Here is a 22386-nt window from a genome sequence, read left to right as displayed (position 1 = left end):
GACATGAGCTGGGAATGTTAAGTAAGGGAGCTGAACTCCTGTGGAGAGTTTGAAGAAGGGGTGGCTAAGATCAAAGCAGCCAAAAATAAGGGAGGTGGTTGTATTCTGTGATTAGGATTCCAGGTTTGAAACAATTGTGGGTCAATCAGTTAATTAATACAACCACAGCAAAAGATGATGCTAGTGTTTGAGCAGTCTCATTGTCACCCTTTTCTTTTTTTTTTTTTTTTTTTTTTTGAGACGGAGTCTCGCTCTGTCGCCCAGGCTGGAGTGCAGTGGCGCGATCTCGGCTCACTGCAAGCTCCGCCTCCTGGGTTTACGCCATTCTCCTGCCTCAGCCTCCTGAGTAGCTGGGACTACAGGCGCCCGCCACCGCGCCCCGCTAATTTTTTTTTTTTTTTTGTATTTTTAGTAGAGACGGGGTTTCACCGTGGTCTCGATCTCCTGACCTTGTGATCCGCCCGCCTCGGCCTCCCAAAGTGCTGGGATTACAGGCGTGAGCCACCGCGCCCGGCCTGTCACCCTTTTCTTCCCTAGTGGTCTTTAGAAAGAAGATCAGTGTTCACCTGAATAAAGCAGTTTCACTTTTATCCTCTCTGGAGGGTAGGGTTGAATGGACTCAGTGACTTCTCAAATTCCTAGTGATTCATAAAGGAGTAGGTCTCCTAAGTGTGTGGTGAAATACAGTGCTGGGCAGAGTGAGACTAAACTCGAAGATTCTTTGCCTCTCAGATGGAAGAGAATGTTTTGCACTGAACACTTTCCAGAAATCCCTACAGGCTAAGGAAAGGCTTTGGTCAAGGGGAAGTACTAGTGTGTGCATGAAGGATGTGAAATGAAGAATGCTGATATTTTAAGGCGAAAGACAAATCTCAGGAAATGAATATATTTGGAAGCTTTATATTAGGATTTTATTATATAAATGTGCCCAGTAGATACAAAACCCAGGTCACGCTTATACTCAGGTAAAACTAGGGAGACACGTTGTGCCCCTAGCAGAAAATCTGAAATGTCAAAGCAGATGCTCTGGACACTTTCGTAAAAAGAATGTGGAATGAATGACTGAGAGAAATCTTATCGCTGCTACTCTTTGAAGACCTAGCTCAGAGCATCAGAACAATGGTGTGTGCCCAGTATAGAAGAGAAACAGGCACTTCAAGGAGCAGAATCTAGAAAGTGTCATCTTTAAAAGGAAACGGGTGGTTTCCTGGGGAGTCATTCTGACTTGAGCTGAGTTTTAGACCTATTAAGTCTACAAAGAGACTGACTTTCATTCTCTAGGTTCTTAGGGATTTAGGAAATGGGAAGAACTAACAAGAGGAATAAAGCTCCTAAAAGTGCTGCTTAAGCTGCATATCTCCAGACTCTATTCCAATCCCACTGGATGGAGTCCCTGGAAACAGAGACAGCCTGAAAATATGAATTCTTTTTTTTTTTTTTTTTTTTTTTTTTTTTTGAGATGGAGTCTCGCTCTGTCACCCAGGCTGGAGTGCAGTGGCCGGATCTCAGCTCACTACAAGCTCCGCCTCCCGGGTTCATGCCATTCTCCTGCCTCAGTCTCCCGAGTTTCTGGGACTACAGGCGCCCGCCACCACGCTCCGCTAATTTTTTGTATTTTTAGTAGAGACGGGATTTCACCATGTTAGCCAGGATGGTCTCGATCTCCTGATCTCGTGATCCACCCACTTCGGCCTCCCAAAGTGCTGGGATTACAGGCGTGAGCCACTGCGCCCGGCCGAAAATATGAATTTTTAATAATGTATTTCCCAGGGGCCAGTAAAGGATCTAGGCACTGAATAAAAATTAAAAGAAAAATGCCCACATCTGACTGCAATCATATGAGTCACCCCAAGTGAGATCCACCCTGCTAAACCCAGTCAATTCACAGAATTTATAGGGATTATAATAAATTATTGTTTTAATCCACTAAATTTGGAGTTGTTTGTTATGCAGGAATATGAGAATTAAAACACATCCTCAAAGTTCAAAAAGGGTGTTCCTGATTGGCAGGCAGCTCTTTTAAAACTGGATCCAGGTGCCTTCCATCTGTGGCTTCACCATCTTCAATACACGGTTTCCAAGATCACTGTGGAAAAGAAAAGAACATAAAGGATAATGCATGGGAGGTCTGTGTGTATCAGGTCAGGAAATGGGATCTACCACTTCTACTCACATTTTATTGGTCAGAATCCATTCACATGGTTACACCTAACTGCAAGGAAGGCTGGAAAATGTAGTCCAGCTGTGAGTTTAATGAACAGCCAGTTAGTCTCATGAACTAATGTTCCTCTTAGGACTCTTTCTTACTGGGTGTCGGGTAGAAACAATGAAACTGGACAAATATCAATATGTCAGTCTCTTCTGATTCAAACAGTCCTTTCACATTCTACTCCCTTTCCTTTCTCCTGTTCCTCACCAAAATGGTATCTGGGTGTTTGGAGCAAGGGAATAGATAACACTGTGGCTTGAGAATAACGGTGTCTTGGATAAGCACATGTGGGTTCTAGGGAGACTTCCTGTTTTACACCTGATTTTCTGATCCTTATTCCCTGCAATGTCCTGTTTGGCATTTAGGGATGCCATGTCTCAGCCTCAGCTGAAGTGGATGAATTGGCCCGTCTCTGCCTTTGGCAGCCTCATGGTACCTGGTATCTCTTGGTACCTGGCAGTTCAGTGACCCTTTTGGGACTTTTGTGTCCCCTCAGTGGGGACACAATGGAACTTCTTCCTCCCCACACCACACCAGCATTCTGCTTACAGGCTTTGGAGAATATGGAGTCCTTTGGCTTGGATCCATTAGCTTGAACCTGATATATGAAGAACAGTGCAGACCAGTATGGCTTAGGAGGCAACTGAAAAGAAATAAAAGCATAAGCCATTAGATCTCAGTCCTTCTCCTTCAAGCAGCCAGCATGGTTAAGTCACAGAGGAGAGTGTCTCCTTTCCTATGGATCCTATCACACTACTTGGAACTATAGTATGTAATATTTACATAATCAGAATACATTTTTTGAGATTGGGTTTTACATTTTTTGAAAATTTAAATTTTTTGATAAGACATTTTGTCAAAAATTTAAATTTTTTCAAAAATTTAAATTTTTTGACAAATCACACAAGACATAGCTAAAGAAAAGTACAAATTTACACTGAATAACTTAAAAATTATAAATATGACTAACATTTAAAAGAAAGAGGTAGAGATAGCATAAGTATGATAAACTTGGCCAGGCGTGGTGGCTCACGCCTGTAATCCCAGCAATTTGGTAGGCTGAGGCGGGTGGATCACCTGAGGTCAGGAGTTTGAGATCAGCCTGGCCAACATGGTGAAACGCTGTCTCTACTAAAAATACAAAAACTAGCTGGACATGGGGGTGGGCGCCTATAATATCAGCTACTTGGGAGGCTGAGGCAGGAGAATCGCTTGAACCTGGGAGGCGGAGGGTGCAGTGAGCTGAGATCGTGGCACTGCACTCCAGCCTGGGTAACAGAGAGAGACTCCCTCTCAAAAAAAAAAAAGTATAGTAAACTCAGTTGTCATTGAGGCAAGACAACAGATACTTTCTAAAACAGATAAATCAAGAACTATAGTATTTAAAGTTAAAATGTTAACTACTAGAAGAAAAACACAAAACAACAGCAACAGCACAACTCTGGGGAATGGAGGTTGGAATGGAGGGTGAGAGAAAAGGATACTTAAACTTCCATTTCAGAATTCCTGTGCTTTGCATTTGAGTAAATTTTAAAACTCAGATACAGATAATACTTTAGTATTAAATACTGCACTAATATTAAACCTTAAAACAAAACAGAGACATCCTCATCAATAAGAAAATACTTACATAATATATATTTATTAAATTTCATATAGATCTTAGAAAAATGAAGTAAATGTAAAGATGTGGGCATTATGGAAGAATATCCATGATGTAGCATTAGGTGACAGAAGTGATTTATAGAGCAATATGGTTAGAATGCCCTTTTATGTCAAAATGTTCATGTTCACATATACAGTTATATGTCACATATGTAGGTACACATTTGTGTATGCAAGGGAAAACTGCATAGGGATGTGCCCCCAAACACTTTGGAATGTAGAGAAGGAAAGACTTTTGTTTCACACTTATGTACTTTTTTTTTTAACTTTCAAAAACAGCATGCATGTTCATTATTAATGATATAATTTAGAATATGAGTTTGCATTATGGCACTTTGTCTTATCAGCTGTGTAATAAGGGGAGAGTCGTGCTACCTACCCTTTTGTACCTCAGTTTCCCCATCGTTACACAAAAGAACTCCCACCCATTGCACAGTGGTATGTGTAGATGAAACGTTCCAATCGAAATGTACGAATGTATCCTAGCAGCTGGTAGGGATTTGATACAAATTATATCCTTTCCTCTTTCTCCTTTCAGGGTGAGAAATGGCAGTCAGGGTGACTCAGGAAGAGGGTTGGGTGGAGGGTGGAAAGTGAAGGGTGGAGGGCGGAGGAATGATTCAGACAGACACTATTTAAAAACAGCCCTCAGATGCACAAGGATGAAGCCATCTCTAGCTCCAAGATAACAACCCTCCCCTTTCCTACAATTTTCTTCCAGCTCCCACCCCCATCCTTTCTCTCCTAGACACCTCTTAATGTTTGTTTTAACCCAGCTTTATCCGTATAAAATGTTTGGAGGTTATTAAAATGTTCCAAGATAGAAATAGCCTCCTTTTTTCCTGCCCCTAAGTCATCACACTTAGTTGTGATGCACTTAATGTTGAGTACCCGATGCACTAAGTTCCTGAAGAGTAGAGTTCTGGCCAGGTGTGGTGGCTCACACCTGTATTCCCAGCAGTTTGGGAGGCCAAGGCGGGCGGATTACCTGAGGTCAGGAGTTCGAGACCACGCTGACCAAAATGGCAAAACCCTGTCTTTACTAAAAATACAGAAACACCTGTAGTCCCAGCTACTTGGAAGGCTGGGGCAGGAGAATCGCTTGAATCCAGTAGGCAGAGGTTGTGGTGAGCTGGGATGGCACTACTGCACTCCAGCCTGGGCAACAGGGCGAGACTGCGTCCAAAAAATAAAAAATAAAAAAAAAAAGTAGAGGTCTGTTTTGTGATTTTTTTCCTCCAGGGCCTAACACAATGACTGACACATGGTACTTACTCAATGTTTACTGAATAACTCCAGAAAAACCTTTCTTGGTTCTTTCCGTGACATTCCCATTGCTCTTATGCCAGGATCATAGCTAATTAATTAATTAGATTAATTTATCCCCACACCAAAAAAAAAACACACACACACACATTTTCAGGGAAGTAATACATGTAAAATAGCTGATATTTATTTGCTTACTAACACAAATGCACCCCTGATTGGTGAAAGTTCAGACTGAGGTACTGGTTTAGTGGAAGGAGGAAAACAAAATACTTCCAGTCACTGAATTTTTGTTTCTCTAAGTATGGGCTACTTTAGGTCAAACTACTCAGATGTCTAGGATCTGGCTTTTGTTGACTGTTCTGAGGGGTCTTTGTTAGCTGTACATCAGTGGAAAAGAGACTGAGATGATGGTATTTAGTTGGGATGCAGCAGTCTCAACAACCCAATCCAGTGCTACCTCAACCACATGTCACACTCCCAGCCGCAGCTGCCCATGGAACAGAGAGCAAAGCCACGCCATTGCATGCATTTTATTGCCGTGAGGATTTCATCGCCATCCTCAACACAGATCCCGGCTGAGCTATTCTGGACCATGTTGATGACGCTTTGTGTCAAGGGTAGACATAGACTGAAGGAGGCGTGCACCATGGAAAGTAAGCTGGCAACTTCTTCCTAAAACAGTTTCCAATTCTCTGTGCTCCAGATTTCACCAATCCAGTGTTGAGGAACAGACAGCCTTTCAAGCAAACGCAGCCCTTCCCCCACAACCCACCATCCTCAGGACTCCTCTTTGGAGAAGCATCGAGGGAAGAGGCAGGGCAAGGAGAGTGGTCAGGAGTAGCTAGAGGCTCACAGCTTCTTAGCTGGGACCTCCGGAGTCCTCCCGGACCATGGTTGCTAGAGAAGTGAGCGGCAAGGGGAGGACTTAGTCTCCTGGTTTTTAAATCCCAGGTCCTTCCGAGGAACCCCAGAACAACTTCCTGCTGTCTCTAATTCCTCCTGCCTACAGCTGACTTTGGAATTGCTTGGCTTGGCTTTGTTGACATCATAATAATTATAGTCATTTTCATTAATTGCTCCCTATTTGAGCCTAATTGCCATGGATTACAATAAAATTATGCACATCATTCAATGTGCCATATTAACTTCAGATTTTATACCATTGTAACAGTAGCTTTGATTCACTTTTAGATATTATTGCTCACACGACTTAGTTATATACACTTTTTTTTTTTTTTTTGATAGACAAAAACGAACCTATTTCAGGTAGCCAAATCAGCGTAACCAGCAGGGGAGCCTCAGGAGGGACTGGGACTAAGAAAAGGGAAGTTGTCTTTTTTGCTTTTTCCTATGCTTCCCCTTTGTTCTTTTCTCTTTCTCCTGGTTATCTTTTTTGCTTCTCCATGGCAGCAGATGCTCTTCCACAGTAGGCTCCTGATGTTCGATGACCTCCATTCAAGTGACCAGCCTAGACTGATGGCTATTTTCATTCTGCTTCCAAATTCCCAGGAGAAAGTATCCAAGTAACTCAGCTTGGTCGATTATTTCTGATTCAGTCAAGTGTGGTCAATAGATGGCATGACAGTTCAAGAATTTCCGGGGCTCCCAACCTATGGGTGGTTGGGTGTGTGAGGGTGGTGGTAGAGAAGCTCTCCAGTTTGCAGGGGTCCCCGTGGCCGCGGACCTGTACCAGTCGGTGGCCTGTTAGGAACGGGATCATACAGCAATAGGTGAGTGGCTGGTAGGTGAGCATTACTGCCTGAGCTCCGCCTCCTGTCGGATCAGCAAGTGACATTAGGTTCTCATAGGAGCGTGAACCCTATTGTGAACTGTGCATGCAAGGGATCTAGGTTGCACACTCCTTATGAGAATCTAATGCCTAATGATCTGAGATGGAACAGTTTCATCCTGAAACCACCCCCGCCCAATCCCCCACCTGGTCCGTGGAAAAATTGTCTTCCACAAAGATAGTCCTTGGTGCCAAAAAAAGTTGGGGACTGCTGCTTCAAGGCTTTCTGTAAGGTGGGGGTAATAATGCAGAGAACCTGTCTCTTGGGGTGGTGGTGAGTGCTGCAATTGGCATTGTTCACAGGGTACTTTGCACAGTCCTGGCACATAGAAATCACTGAATATAATGTTTACCATTATTGCTGTTATTATTATCTCTTTGGGTCCTTAAAACATTTTTTCAGGATTTTTAGGTGGGTATGATTTCAAAATCCATAAAATCCACCTAAAGATTTATATGAGAATAATCCAAAAATCTCAGGGGAATCATATGAAAAAGATTATTTATTTATTTTCCTCAAATCTCTGAACAACAGTTGAAACGTTTTCACACACTAGATCTCATTTTGGAGAGCTTGGAGACGTGGCCTGTAAGGTTTCACTAATCCAGGAGGGGGCAGGCTTCCCAAACACAAATGCCCTCAGCTGCAGACCCGCGGCTCCAGGAGAAACAAAGGCGCGTCAGTGAGAGCCGTTTCAGAAATCTAGTATTACCTTCAAAAAAATGTAAGAAATCAAAAGCAACTGAATATTTGCATGGCCTAGAAGAATCCCTGGCTGTGTCATCCGTAGGCACCTTGTCACTTGCCAGACCGGGTCGGCTGTAAGCTTGTGAAGTAAGCAGAAGAAATTTCCCGTGTCCCCACCCACTCCTATCTTTGCCTTTGTTTCTGGTCCTCTGCCCCCTTCCTTCCTGTACCTTCCTCCTTCGTCTTTGTTCCCCTCTTCCATGGCAATCTATCTTTGGGAAAAATAACTGTGATTTAAATGTTTAAAGAAATAAGGATTCTAGGGATATTAGGTCGCTTCAAACACTTTCAAGAACGTGATAGTCACTAACAAGGGAACTTGCGTGTGGATGCTCTACCAGGTAAGAGAGGTGGAGGATTCGTGACTTAAAGCAAGGGCATTGAAGGTAGATAGGGCTGGTTTAAATCCTGGCTTTGGTGATAACACATTGCCACTCTGTGACCACTTCCCAGCTCCATTACCCCGGGTAAATTACTAAGCCTCTTTGTCCTCATCTGTAGAAGGAGGGTAGTGTTAGAACCCATCCCAGGGTATCCTGAAGATTAAAAAGGACAGTGCATGTCTAGTACCTAGTATTTGGCACATAAGACATACTCAACTGTAGCTGTTATTATAATAAAAGTTTTATTATAGTGATATGACGTTAATACATTACAGTAATATAATTTTTTATTACTTTGTTTTTTTTTTTTTTATCATGGTCCTATTTTATACCACACATTAGACAATTTCTGGTGTGTTACCTATAGGTCTGAACTGGAGGAAAAGGATACCTTTTAAATGAAACATGACATATTAGAGACAACACAGAAAAAAATGAGCAGGATGAAGTTTCTGGAAACTCCTATAAAAATCTGTTGAAAGAGTTGTGGTCATTGGAACTGAAAAGTATGAGAATAAGAGCTTAAGAGCAATGCATCTTCAAATGCAGGAACGGCTGGAGGGAATCCCAAGGGGCCTGGACAACCCTACTCCTCTATTTCAGGAAGGTTTTGCCCTTGTTTCTGTTAGCTGCCCAAGGGGAATTACTGCCTCCATCTCAGTTTATGTTAATTTCTCAGTTTGGAGGTTCTCAGAACCAATGGAATGACAGACCCATGGTTACAAACTCTCAAGGGAAACTTTTCCCCTAGAGCCCAGACTACTGAGATAGAATATCACCTTTATTGTCTCCTTGAGCCTACGGGTGCATTTCCTGATTCATTCCCTCACTCTGAGTATAGCCCTTCTAAGGACCAGGATTTCTACAGGGGTTGCAGTTCCAACACCCAGCATTCTGCATCTCCAGGCCTCACATTCTGCCCTGGCCTGAGCATACTAATCCAAGCCTCTAGGTGCCTGAGCCCGGCAACTCCCACCCTGAGTGGCTCTAGCATACATGCACGTACTCACTGCTCTCATTTTTCCTTCTCACTTCATTTTTGACTCCAGGAACTTTTTGAACTTTCTTCCAGCATTCAGCCGTGTCTTAAAGGAGACTTGTTTTACTGGATCCAGAATTTCTGATTATTGTGGAGCTACATGGTTTTTGGATTGTTTAGTTTACCATACACCTAGAGGCAGAAATTAGTTTAAAAAATAATTAAATACTTAAATACAAAATTTAATCACATTTAGAGGGAAGTTGGGAGTTCCCAAGGGGCAGATTTAAGCTCTCTATTAAAGGAAGCTGCTAAAGAGAGTTGTGGAATGGTGAGATCCAGGCAGTGTGGGCATTGGTTGACTCTACGATGCCATCATGACGATTGTCACATTAAATAATTCTGAAGCTGAAAGAATTTAAGGGAATGTTTGACCTGCCCCACAGTACCTGTATTTAAGACTTAATAGGCCATGGGGAAAGTCAGTAAATGTTCAGGAGAGTCTTTTTCTGAAAAAATGTTCCCACCTAAGGGATTAAGGACCTCCTGTAAGGAAGGCTGGGCTCAGTGAACTACTCCACAGCCTTCAATCTGTTTCTTTGCGCTTGTGGGGCAAGAATAAGCTAAGAGCACCAGGGTTGTCAATATACTTATTGTAGGAAATAAAGAGGTTTGTTAAAACAACAACAACAACAACTACTACTCATGACTTTGGAAGCAGTCATGTGATAAAGACGTGAATTCCAAGATCTCAGTCATTTCCTCTCAGTGAAACATTATCAGAGACCAACAGAAAATCAATAAAAGATTTCAGTCTCATAGAGTTTGTGTAAATATTGCAGAAATGACTTTCACAAGGGTGATAAGCACAGCCTTATCACATTTAATTCAGCTGAGAAGTCCAACTAAAACATAAAACTCTACCCCCTCTGATGGCAAGACGTTTTATAACAATGAAAGTAGCTGGATTTATACTGTATAAACCAGCACTTGAGCACTCATCCATGCAGCCTCGCCACCTCAACAGGTTGCCAGCGCCTGCCTTCCCACTCCTCTGATGCCAAGTAAAATTGTAAAGTTTGCCTGTGATGCTCCCAGATTCCTGAATTCATCCCTATTCTCAAAGAAAACTTTTCCATTCCCATTCAGACACTTCTCAGCTCTCAAAAAAGACAAGGAAACTAATTTCTACTGAAGTATGAAACTAGTGATAGTTTAACATGCACCTCTTTATTTCACATGCACCTCTTTATTTTTCCTAGAAGAGTTGCAATTTAACAGGAATCAAGATTCTAACCTACAAGCGGAGCAGAACTGTGTTTATTGTGTGCTATCTTTTGGTTAAGGAACTATATAATTGTATTTGCTTATATTTTCAAAAATAAACCATGAACGGATGAGACCAAATCTGATGAAAACAATTACCTCTCATATAGGAGGAAATGGGATAGAAAGCACATGAAAGCAATCCTTTTCTGAATTTACTTTGTTTTGTGGTTTTTACTTTGAAACAGAGGTGTGCGCTAAAGCCAGTTTATACCAGCTGGCAAGAGCCAGTTAAATTTTCAGGAATTTTGTGAGCCAGCTATGAAACAGCTATTATCAAAGATTAAATTATGTAACTTAATATGAAATAAATTATATTTAAAAAGACAATAAATACTTAAAACTCATGTTTTAATTATTTTTATACATTTTACAATTATCTGTGCTACTGAGCTTTATATGTGTCATATATGCATGGTAGAACTCCTATATAATGGTGTACTACCAAATTCTTCCAAATTCTGCATTAACTGTTATAACATTGATAACTCAAAATCAGTCATGGTGGTAATATGTATACCATAAAAATTGACAAAATCCAGTCTTTTATTTATAAACATTTACCAGCATAATGCTACTTTGGAACTGTGTTAATATTTCACATCATTTAAAAGTTAATATTTTACACAATTTAAAATTCTTAAAGAGTAAATCACTAAAAATAAAAAAAAACTGAAATAAACAAACATCAAATGTGTATCACTTAGTACTCATAACAATATGAAGACAAATTATTTCAAGTGACTTTAAAGCATAGTATTTTGACTGTAACTTTCTACTACCATATATTCTAGAAGGGGGAAAAAGGAAAGAATTCTTAATCTGCATTAAGTAGTATTATTGCTAGTAGTAATAATTATATTGTTACTTTAGAACTATTAATACATACACATATGTGTGTATGCAAATAATTTACTATTAGGAGCCAAGATTTTTTTCAGTATAAAAAAATACATAAAATATAAACCCCAAAATGTTAAGTAAAACTTAATAATCTGAAATTCAAATTATATTGGTATGAATACATGATTTATTTTAGGCATGTGATATACTAAGGAATAAAGATAACAGTAATTTTCTCATTGGGCATAGAACAAACAGAAAGACCATGGAGTAATGTCTTTAAAGTATTGAAAGAAAAAAAGTCAACCTAGAATTCTATACCTGGCTAAAATATTTTTTTAAAATGAAGATAAAAACTGAAGACTTTTTTTTTTTTTTTTTTTTTTTTTTTTGAGACGGGGTCTCGCTCTGTCACCCAGGCTGGAGTGCAGTGGCCGGATCTCAGCTCACTGCAAGCTCCGCCTCCCGGGTTCACGCCATTCTCCTGCCTCAGCCTCCCGAGTAGCTGGGACTACAGGCACCCGCCACCTCGCCCGGCTAGTTTTTTGTATTTTTTAGTAGAGACGGGGTTTCACCGGGTTAGCCAGGATGGTCTCGATCTCCTGACCTTGTGATCCACCCGTCTCGGCCTCCCAAAGTGCTGGGATTACAGGCTTGAGCCACCGCGCCCGGCCAAAACTGAAGACTTCGTAGACAAAAAAACTAAAAACAATTCATTACCAGCAGGCCCACACTGTAAGAAATGTTAAACTCCTTTAGGCAGAAGGAGTAATTCCAGATAAAAATGTGGATCTTCAAAATGGAATGAAAAGCACCGTCAATGGTAACTACATGAATTTCTTTTATCACATTATTCAAATGTATTTATAAAATAATTGACTGGTTAAACAAAACTTATAGCAATATAAGGTAGAGTTTACAATATGTAAAAGTAAATTATATAAAAACAAAGGCTTGGCCAGGCGCAGTGGCTCACGCCTATAATCCCAGCACTTTGGGAGGCTGAGGCAGTTCACCTGAGGTTGGGATCACCTGAGGTCGGGAGTTCAAGATGAGCCTGATGAATCCGGAGAAACCCCATCTCTACTAAAAATACAAAATTAGCAGGGCGTGGTGGCGCATGGCTGTAATCCCAGTTACTCGGGAGGCTGGAGCAGGAGAATAGCTTGAACCTGGGAGGTAGAGGTTGCAGTAAGTTGAGATCACGCCACTGCACTCCAGCCTGGGCAACAAGAGTGAAACTCCGTCTCAAAAAAAAAAAAAAAATAGCTCAAAAGCTAGGAGAAGACAAGTGGAAGTATACTACTGTAAGGTTCTTATGCTATACATGAGGTAGTATAATATCAGTGGAAGGTAGACTATGTAATTTAAAGATGTGTACAATGAATCTTAAAGCAACCACTAAAATAATGAAACATAGAGTTACAGCTAGTAAGCCAACACAAGAGATAAAATGGAATAATATCACCAGGCATAAGAAAGGTAATTTCCTAATAAGAAATTAGACAATTTATCAGGAGACCTAACAATCTTAAATATTCATACCCCTAACAACAGAGTTCCAAATTATATGAAGCAAAAACTGAGAGAAGTGCAAACAGAAGTATATGTATCCACAATATAGCCAGAAATTTTGATACTGTTCTCCTGATAATTGATAGAGCAAGTAGAGAGAAAATCAGTAAGAATATAGAAGAGCAACAGTCAACCAACTTGACCTAATTGACACGTATAGAAAACTCCACTTAATGAGAGCAAAAGATACCTTCTTTTCAATTGCCCAAAGAATATTTGCAGAGACAGATCATATTCTGGGCCATAAAACCAGTCTCAATACATTTAAAAGGTTCAAGTCATACAAAATGTATTAACTGATGTTAATGGAATTAAATGAGAAACAAAAAACAGAAAGACCTCTGGAAAACACCCAAATATATGGAAACTAAATAACATACTTTTAAGTTACCCATGGGTCAAAGAAGAAATCAAAAAGGAAATTAGAAAGCATTTTGATCCCAGCACTTTGGGAGGCTGAGGTGGGCAGATCACAAGGTCAGGAGATCAAGACCATCCTAGCTAGCACCATGAAACCTCGTCTCTACTAAACAAAATTAGCTGGTGTGGTGGTGGGCTCCTGTAGTCCCAGCTACTCGGGAGGCTGAGGCAAGAGAATGGTGTGAACCTGGGAGGCAGAGGTTGCAGTGAGCCGAGACTGTGCCACTGCACTCCAGCCTGGGCGACAGAGCGAGACTCTGTCTCAAAAAAAAAAAAAAAAAAAAAAAAAAGACATTTTGAATGAATAAAAATAAAAATAAAAATATTTCAAACTTTGTGAGATACCACAAAAGCAAAAAGCCCATATTATCAAAGAAGAGAGGTCTAGAATCATTGACTTCAGCTTCTAACTTCAAAAACTAGAAAAGATAAAATCCAAAGTGGACAGAAGAAAAGAAATAATAAAATCTTAGATGAAGTCAATGAAATAGAAAATAGAAAAAAAATCAAAGAAAACAGAAGCTAATTCTTTAAGAAGATCAATAAAATTGCCAAACCTTCAGCAGATTGATAAGAAACAAAAAAGAAAGAAGAAATCAAGTCAGGAGTTAGAGAGGTGACATAACTGCAGATCCTACAGATACTAAAAGGACAATATGGGAGTATTATTAACAACTTTACGCTAATATCTTCACCAACTTGAATGAAATGGAAAAACTGCCTAGAATTACAAACTACCAAAACTCTCTCAGCATGGATCTGATAATCTGAATAGCCCTAAATCTATGAAAGAAATTGAAGTTTTAGTTTAAAATTTTCCCACGAAGAAAATTCCAGGCCCATGTGGCTTCAGTGGTGTATTCTATTAAATATTTAAGGACGTAAAAACTACCCATTCTACACAAACATTCTGAGAAAATGGAAGAGGAGGAAATTCATTCTATAAGGTATGATGATTCTAGAACCTAGGATATTACAAGACAAAAAAATTACAGACTCATAACCCTCATGAACATAGATGCAAAAATCCTAAATAAAACTTCGGGAATCATATGTAATAATTTAGAAAAAGGAGACCACAACATGACCACATGCTATTTATCTGAGGAATCCAAGAATTTAACATTTGAAAATCAACTTAATGTAATTCACTATGTAAACAGACCGAATAGGCACAGAAAAACATTTGACAAAACATGACATCTGTTTCTCATTAAAAATCTCTCAGCAAATTTGGATAAGAAGGGAATGTCTTTAACTTGATAAAGGGAATCTATGAAATAAACTATAGCATACATCATACTTAATGATGAAATATTGAATATTCTCCCACTAAGGTCAGGACCAACACAAGAATGTCTGCTCTCACCACTTCTATTTAACAGTGTGCTTGAGATTCTAGCTTGGGCAATAATGAAAAAATAAATAAATAAAAGAATAAAAGATGTTCAGATTGGAAAGGAAGAAGTAAAACTCCCTTTATTCCCAGATAATGTGATAGCTTACATAGGAAATCTGAGCAAATCTTGAAAAGCTCCTAAAACTAATAAATGAGCAATGTTGCTGGATACAGGATCAGCAAGCAAGAATCAGTTGTGTTTCTATGTACTTGCAACCAACTATCAGAAATTTAAATAAAACAGTGCTGCTTACAGTAGCATAAAAATATGATACATAGATGTAAATTTGACAAGATATGTGCAAGACCTATATGCTGAAAGCTACAAAACATTGCCAAAATAAATTAAAGCAGATCTAAATAAATAAAGATATCATGGTATTGAAGACTTGATATTGCTAAGTTAAAGTTCTCCCCAAATTGATCTGTAGATTAAACACAATCTCAATCAAAATCTTCACACACTTTTTTGGTACAAATTTACAAGCTGATTCTGACATTTATATGGCTATGCCAAGGACCTAGACTAGTTAAAACAATTTTGAAAAGAAGGAAAAAGTTGAGAACACTAAACATTACCTGATTTCAAAGTGTATAAAGCTGCAGCAAGACACTGTGGTACTGGAGTCAAGTTAGACAAGTAGACCAAGGGAACAGAACAGAGTCCTGAAACAGACCCAAACATAAATGAAAACTTGGTTGTTGACAAAGTTTAAAGCCCAGTTCTTGGACAAAAATGTAGCCTTTCAACAAATGGTTCTGGAAAAAAGGGAATATCCATGTGCAAAATAAATGAACTTTGATCCACATGTTGTACCACATACAAAAATTAACTCAAAGTGAACAGTAGACCTAAGTGTAAAATCCCAAAACTATAATACTTCTAGAAGAAAACATAGGATAAAATTTTTGCAGCCTTGGGTTAAGCAAAGATTTCTTGCACAAAATACCAAAAGCACATACTGGGTGAAAATATTTGCAAATCATGTATCTGATAAATAACTCATATCAAAAATATCTAAAAACTCTCAAAATTCGACAATAAGAGAAAAAACAACCAAATAAAAAAAGGAAAAAAAAATTAAATAGACACTTCACCAAAGAAAATATATTGGTAGCAGATAAGCACAGGAAAACATGCTCAACATCTGTAGTTATTATGGAAATGCAAATTCAAACTGTCATGGATATCACCACATATCTATTAAATTGACAAAATTAGAAAGACCACACCAAATATGAGGAGGATGTGGAGAAACCCAAACTCTCATATACTGCAAGTACTTAAAATGTAAAATTTGAAAAATTTTGACTTATGCATACACTCACAAAATTGTCACAACAATCAAGATGGTGAACACATCTGTCATTCCCAAAAGTTTACTCATAACCCCATTTGTAATTCTCCCCTCCCACCATTTCCTGTTGCCCCCTTTCCCTTAGTCCCCAGGCAACCATAGAAGCCACAGATCCTTTCTCTGTTACTATAGTTTAGTTTTTTATACCTTTACAGAAATAAAATGGTATAGTATATATGCTTTTTGTCTTGCCTATTTCACTGGTGATAAATTTTTGAGATTCATCCAAGTTGTTGTGTGTATGAATAGTTCAGTTCTTTTCATTGCTGAGTAATATTCCATTGTATGGATATACCACAATTTGTTTATTCATTCCATGTTGATGAACATTTGAGTAATTTCTACCTTTGGCTATTATAAATAAAGCTACCATGAACATTCTTATATGACTTATGCCTTTCTTTCTTTGAATAAATACCTGGGAGTAGAAAGTCTTCATCATTATGGTAGGGATATATTTAATGTTTTGTGGAAATCCTAAGCTACTTGAAAACCTTCTCAAAGACCTATTGAGGTAAGGATCATTTATCTTAGAGATGAGGAAATTTGAGTCTCAGAAAAGTCATATTGATTTACCCAGTGTGTCTCTGCTAGTAAGTAGTACAACCAAGTGCAACTAAGTTTGGAACAAACTTAATTCTTCTGATTCTACACCCAGGAGATGCTTCCATCAGCCCATAGACATTCCTAAAAACCTAGTCTCACCACTAATATTGCTCAGCATTTATACACTGTTACTACAGAAATAGGAACTTGGAGACCTCCTGTTAAAAGAGTGCTTCAAAAACATTCTATGAAACATTAATCTTACAAGATGATGTGTGACACAAGCGTTTGATGGTTAAGGAAACCTGGGAGGGCTACACCCATTAGCCCCCTTGTATAAGTACATCATGTTAAAATATGACAGATATGAGAAATTCCATAGCAACAAATTCATTTATATTTGTCTAATCATGTACATCCTAACCATATTTGAACTTAGAACTTGTTTTTTCACCTACAACTTTTTACTAGATATTATAAACTTTATAATAAAAATGTGTTAAGTGTGTAGTAAACTTTAACGAAATTTGAATTAAGACTTGTCAGGTCAGGATAACAGCACAGCCTCCTTTTACTTTGCTCTCTCAGCATCATGAAAGATACAAATAGAATGACAACTATTTAAAAAGTAAAACTTTGCACCAGGCATCAAATTGTGACTCTTTATAGATTGCCTATATATCAGAATAAAATCATTTAATTCTTATATTGAAGCAAAACCTACTGGGGCTTATTCATTTCAAGCTGAGTTATTCTTTGACATATTGAAATTCACTACAAGAAAAAACAATCTTTATTCTAAGCCTTTTCAAAGTTGATGAACAAAGAAAGCCACATCCAAGTTGTAAGTACATCTCTTCAGCTGTGTAGATAATGCAGCCTCATGCAATTAAGTTAAGTGGAAGTAGTTAAGAACAATTTGTTGATCTTCATGGCCTTTTGTCTGTAGGAAACCGATTCTATTCAAAACCATATGTCTAGACCACATTTATGCTTTAGAAACAAGGCACCAAATTTTGATCCAGACTGCCTAGGTTACCTCTTGAACCTACTGACATCTTTATTTTGAGTGTAAATTTTTCCGCTTTAGTAGAGCAGTGTGCCCCAAATCAAAATGGTGAGTGTTGCAAATTCTGGAAATCATAGGTTGCCAATTCTTCCTTTCCACTCACACTGTCAATGACTGTTCAGCATGATGAAGAGGCAGGAATAAGAATGGGAGAAGGCAATGCAGAAACTCCCTAAGCAGGTTATTCTCCATCTTCAAATACATTCTCTGTATTTGAATGGCCCTCCATCTCTTCAGGGCCTACGGAGGCTCCATCACTCTGGTTCTCTTTCCCTCTGGCTTCTGATTGGGATTAGCCAGTGGTGAGCACCATGAGGTCCTGAATCTTGCCCCTCTTCCACTACCCCTTGCACCCTCTTTGCCTGTCTGTTCTTGGCTAGGGCTGCCTTCCTCTGCTCTCAGCTGTGGCTCCAGTCAGGCACCCCCTCCCTCCCACAGCTCTGCAGCTGTGCTCAAGATCTGCTCAATTCTCCTCCCCTGCTCCCTTGAGGTCTCATGATGGTGAAGGCTGCCCAGTGCTGCCAATCCAGGGTGCTTCACTCCCCTTGTTTTCCTCTTGACTCTGCTCCCACCTCTGTGAATAGTCCCTTTGTTAAACGTCTACTCATTACCCCTTTGAGTGTGCCAGCTGTTCCCTGCCAATATCGTCACATGTACCCATGTTCTAATGTTAAAATTCCTACCATATCACTTAATTTATATTACAGTTAAAAGTTGTGATATGAGTTTTTCAAATTAGATGTCTTGCTTTGAAAGGGGAAATTTTTAGAAAATGTATTTTTAAATGAGTGAGGGTATTTTATACTAAAATGGTGAATCCTAACTTTTTTCTCAGTAGGTTGAGGAAAGCATTTTAGCTACTTAAGACTGGCTGACAAAAGTGTGTCTTCTCTCCTTTTTCCTTTTCACACTCACAAGAAGTTCTAGGACATGCTGGCCCCAACTGAGGCCATCTCCTCACCCCACACCCAGACTTGTGACTCTTCTGGATAAAGGACAAAGTTGATTTGCTTTCCTTGTTTTTAAACCATAGCTGCTAAATTGAGGGAAGTCAAATGATCTGGTATTCTAACATTCCACATCTCCTTCCAAATTCTTTTTCTTTTTTACCCCCTATTTTCTTCCCCACCTTGTTCTATTTCCTACAAAATGGCTTTTGTTTCTTTCCCCCTTCTTTCCTGTTGTTATGTGATGGCCCATGTCCCAAGACTGACCCTCAGCCACTTGTGAGGTGTGTCACAGTGACGTATAACTGATAGGAGCCAGAGTTCTTAAGCTTGCAAATATTTTACTTAAAAAAATAGATGCAAATGGATTCAAGGTTACTCTGCAGAATAACATAACTCTCAATAATCTAAAATCCATAGTGCTTGGCCAGGTGTGGTGGTTCACTCTTGTAATCCCAGCACTTTGGGAAGCTGGGGTGGGAAGATTGCTTGAGCCCAGGAGTTTGAGACCAGCCTGGGCAACATGGGGAGGCCCTGTCTCTACAAAAAAATTTAAAAAAGAAAAATAGCTGGATATGGTGGCATGTGCCTGTAGTCCCAGCTGCTTGTGGGATCGAGGTGGGAGGATCGCATGAGTTGGGGAGGTCAAGACTGCAGTGAACTGTGATCCCACCACTGCACCCCAGCCTAGGCAACAGACTGACCCTGTGTCAAATAATAATAACAATAATAATAATAATAAAACCCATAACACTTTCTTGAGTGGGAGAAAAAAATGTGGAATGATCGCGAATGTATCAGAAATTACACATAGCTGATAGTCTTGCCTTTCTATTACTGATCTACATTTAATAGCTCCGGCCATTAAAAATCATTGTAGCACTTTATTTCTGCACACACAAATTGTTTTTGACTCATTAAAATCTGGACATGCCTGTGGGAGTGTTGCAGATTTAAATATCATTCATCAAGTAAGCTGTCGTACAAAAAAAGTCTAGCACAGCTGCTTCAGGGAAAAACTAAAAGAAACCGCATTACTGTGGGGAAATCCCCAATGGAAGTCCTATATGGCTTGAGAAAGAAACCCTCAATTGTAATAATTACATCATTATATTTGTGGATCTTGAATGAGTCTTATCTGTTAAAGATTGCTTCCCCCTTCAGCATCATTTTTTATTAAAAATTTTTCCCAGCATCTTCTTCTTCTTTTTTTTTTTTTTTTTTTTTTTTTTTTTTGAGACAGGGTCTTGCTTTGTTGCCCAGGCTGGAGTGCCATAGTGCAATCATGGCTTACTGCAGCCTTGAACTTCTGGGATCAAGAGGTCTTCCCGCCTCAGCCTCCTGAATATTTGGGATTACAGGCATGAGCCACCACGCCCAGCCCAACTTGTCTTTTAACAACAAATTTAGAGAGTATTAAAAATGTCTTTTTCACAGGCAGAACTATTCTCAATGTGTTCAAGCAGAACTCTAAGTCCTAAGTTAAAGACAGTCACATAACTGGGTTCCAAACTGCAGCATATGATTCTGTTTTGAGCACAAGATGACACCAGGTGTTACAGTTTTGAAAAGAGATTTGTCAGGGCCTGGCTTGACCAGCTGCAGCAGGGGCCTGGGAGGAGTTGGCTCTGCAAGGAAGGGCCTTACTGGGGAGAGTCAGCAGGGTCGGCTCCATTGAGCAGCAGACTCTGGGAAGGGGTCTCCTGTGGCAGGCAGAATCCCGTGTCCAGTGGGCCACATTACAGATTGGAGGGCATTGTTGAGAACAGCAATTTACATCAGAGAGGACCAGCAGAGTTCATCCCCACAGGAGCACTGCTATGGGAAATTGGAAACAGGCTGCTGGGAAGCTAATGGCAGCTGGCAGTACAGGGCATACTGTCTTCCAGCAGCTGAGCCTCAGGTACAAATGCCACATCTGGGAGCATCTGGTAAGGAAAAGGCAGGGCCGGTCCTAAAGGTACTGACACCAGGCAAGTCAATCAGGTGCAAGAACGGGAAGATACTCATTTGCAGAACTGGGTGAAAAATGAGAATCAAGGCTCAGAAAATGACCCTTTATTGAGGCATTAACCAAAAAAAATTAAAAAAAAAATTTTTAGTAGAAATGAAGTCTCATTATGTTGCCTAGGCCAGTCTCAAACTCCTGAGCTCAAGAGATCCTTCTGCCTTGGCCTCACACAGTGCTGGGATTACAGGCATGGGCCACCACACCTAGCTTGAACCCTTTTGTGAAAGTGAAACATGAGTGCAGAGTCAGAGAAGCAGTAGAGCTGGCAATGCAAAATCCAGAGTTTTAGAATAGAGTTTGTTAATCCCTTATACTTAAAGACTTATCTGACTTTTTAAAAATGTGGGCTGGATCTTCAGCTTACAGGAACCTCTCTCTCAGCACTCAAAAGAGAGAGAGAGAGAAAGTAAAATATATATATATACATATATATATATATAGGTTCCCTGAACTTGTCTATGACACATAGTGTTAGTCAAGATTCTTGGGGGCAAATGGCAGAAATCCAATTAAAATTAGTTTTAAGAAACTACAATGAAAGGAATTTACTTGCTCATGTAACTGGAAAGTACAAGGGTGGAGCTGCCAATTACAAAAAGGGCTCAAATGCTGTTCCCTGGGCTCTTTACTCATCTTTCTCTTTACTGTTTTCTGCTTTTGTTGGGTTGGTAAGTGTTTAACAACTAAGTCTCTGGGGAAAAAATGTATGTACGTACATACATACACAAAGTTATTATAAATTTTACTAATATAAGGAATGTATAGCACAATTTACAAAGAATAATATCTAATATTCTTTTTTTTTTTTTTTTTTTTTTTTGAGACGGAGTCTCGCTCTGTCACCCAGGCTGGAGTGCAGTGGCTGAATCTCAGCTCACTGCAAGCTCCGCCTCCCAGGTTTATGCCATTCTCCTGCCTCAGCCTCCCAAGTAGCTGGGACTACAGGCGCCCACCATCTCTCCCGGCTAGTTTTTTGTATTTTTAGTAGAGACGGGGTTTCACCGTGTTAGCCAGGATGGTCTCAATCTCCTGACCTCGTGATCCGCCCGTCTCGGCCTCCCAAAGTGCTGGGATTACAGGCTTGAGCCACCGCGCCCGGCCTAATATTCTTTATGTAAATTTGATACAGCTAATTTATTCTCATAGGATACTTTTGTTTATTTTTGTTAAACTCTTGTATCTGTAAACAAATATGGTTGTTTTTGAAGAACCAGTATAATTCTGACTTGAATGTTAGTGGATATTTTCATTTACAAGAAAGACAATGCTATGTACTAAACTGTGTCCTCCTCGAATTTATTTGTTGAAGCCCTAACCCCTAAGGAGACTGTATTTGTAGATAGGGCCTATAAGGAGGTAATTAAGTTAAAGGAAGTCATGAAAGTGGGGCCCTAATCTGATAGAACTGGTGGCCTTAAAAGAAGAGGAAGAGGGAGGGAGAATTCTCAGACTCGAAGAAGTCATCTAAGCACACAGTGAGATGGAGACCACCTACAACCCAAGAGAGAAGACCTTAGAATGAAACCTACCTTTCTGCACCGTGATCTTGGACTTCTAGGCTCCAGAACAATGAGAAATAAATTTCTGTGGTTTAGGCCATCTGGTCTATGGTATTTTGTCATGGCCCACAGAGACTCACACAGATAAAAAAGAAAGTGAAACAATAAAGACATATATGGGAACTTTACGTTTTTTGCAAAGACTAACAACTTTGCTCAACCAGATAATAGTTTTTGGATAATAGAATATTTTATTTCTTTTTTGTTCTGTTTATGTAGCATCTTTAGAGATGACACATTTTAAAGTTTAATCTGCATTACTAACAATTTTTCCATCACTGTTAACTTTAG

The 22386-nt window shown here is 39.5% G+C and overlaps 1 long non-coding RNA gene across 2 annotated transcripts; it reads right to left on the bottom strand.

Moving 5' to 3' along the window:
- Positions 1–1822: 1822 nt before the first annotated feature.
- On the bottom strand, positions 1823–22161 carry LOC126932045 (uncharacterized). 2 transcript variants are annotated; one of them, XR_007718094.1, is made up of 5 exons: positions 22066–22161; positions 15185–15271; positions 9074–9234; positions 2759–2852; positions 1823–2086 (listed from the first exon to the last, which is right to left on the bottom strand). It is a non-coding gene; the product is annotated as an uncharacterized LOC126932045 (long non-coding RNA). The 2 variants fall into 2 exon arrangements; XR_007718095.1 differs by lacking the exon at positions 9074–9234 and having other exon boundaries at positions 1825–2086.
- Positions 22162–22386: the final 225 nt, after the last annotated feature.

The sequence above is a fragment of the Macaca thibetana genome, chromosome 12 (genome assembly GCF_024542745.1).
Source record: "Macaca thibetana thibetana isolate TM-01 chromosome 12, ASM2454274v1, whole genome shotgun sequence".
Classification (NCBI taxonomy): Eukaryota; Metazoa; Chordata; class Mammalia; order Primates; family Cercopithecidae; genus Macaca; species Macaca thibetana.
This window is presented reverse-complemented; position numbering and strand designations above follow the sequence as displayed.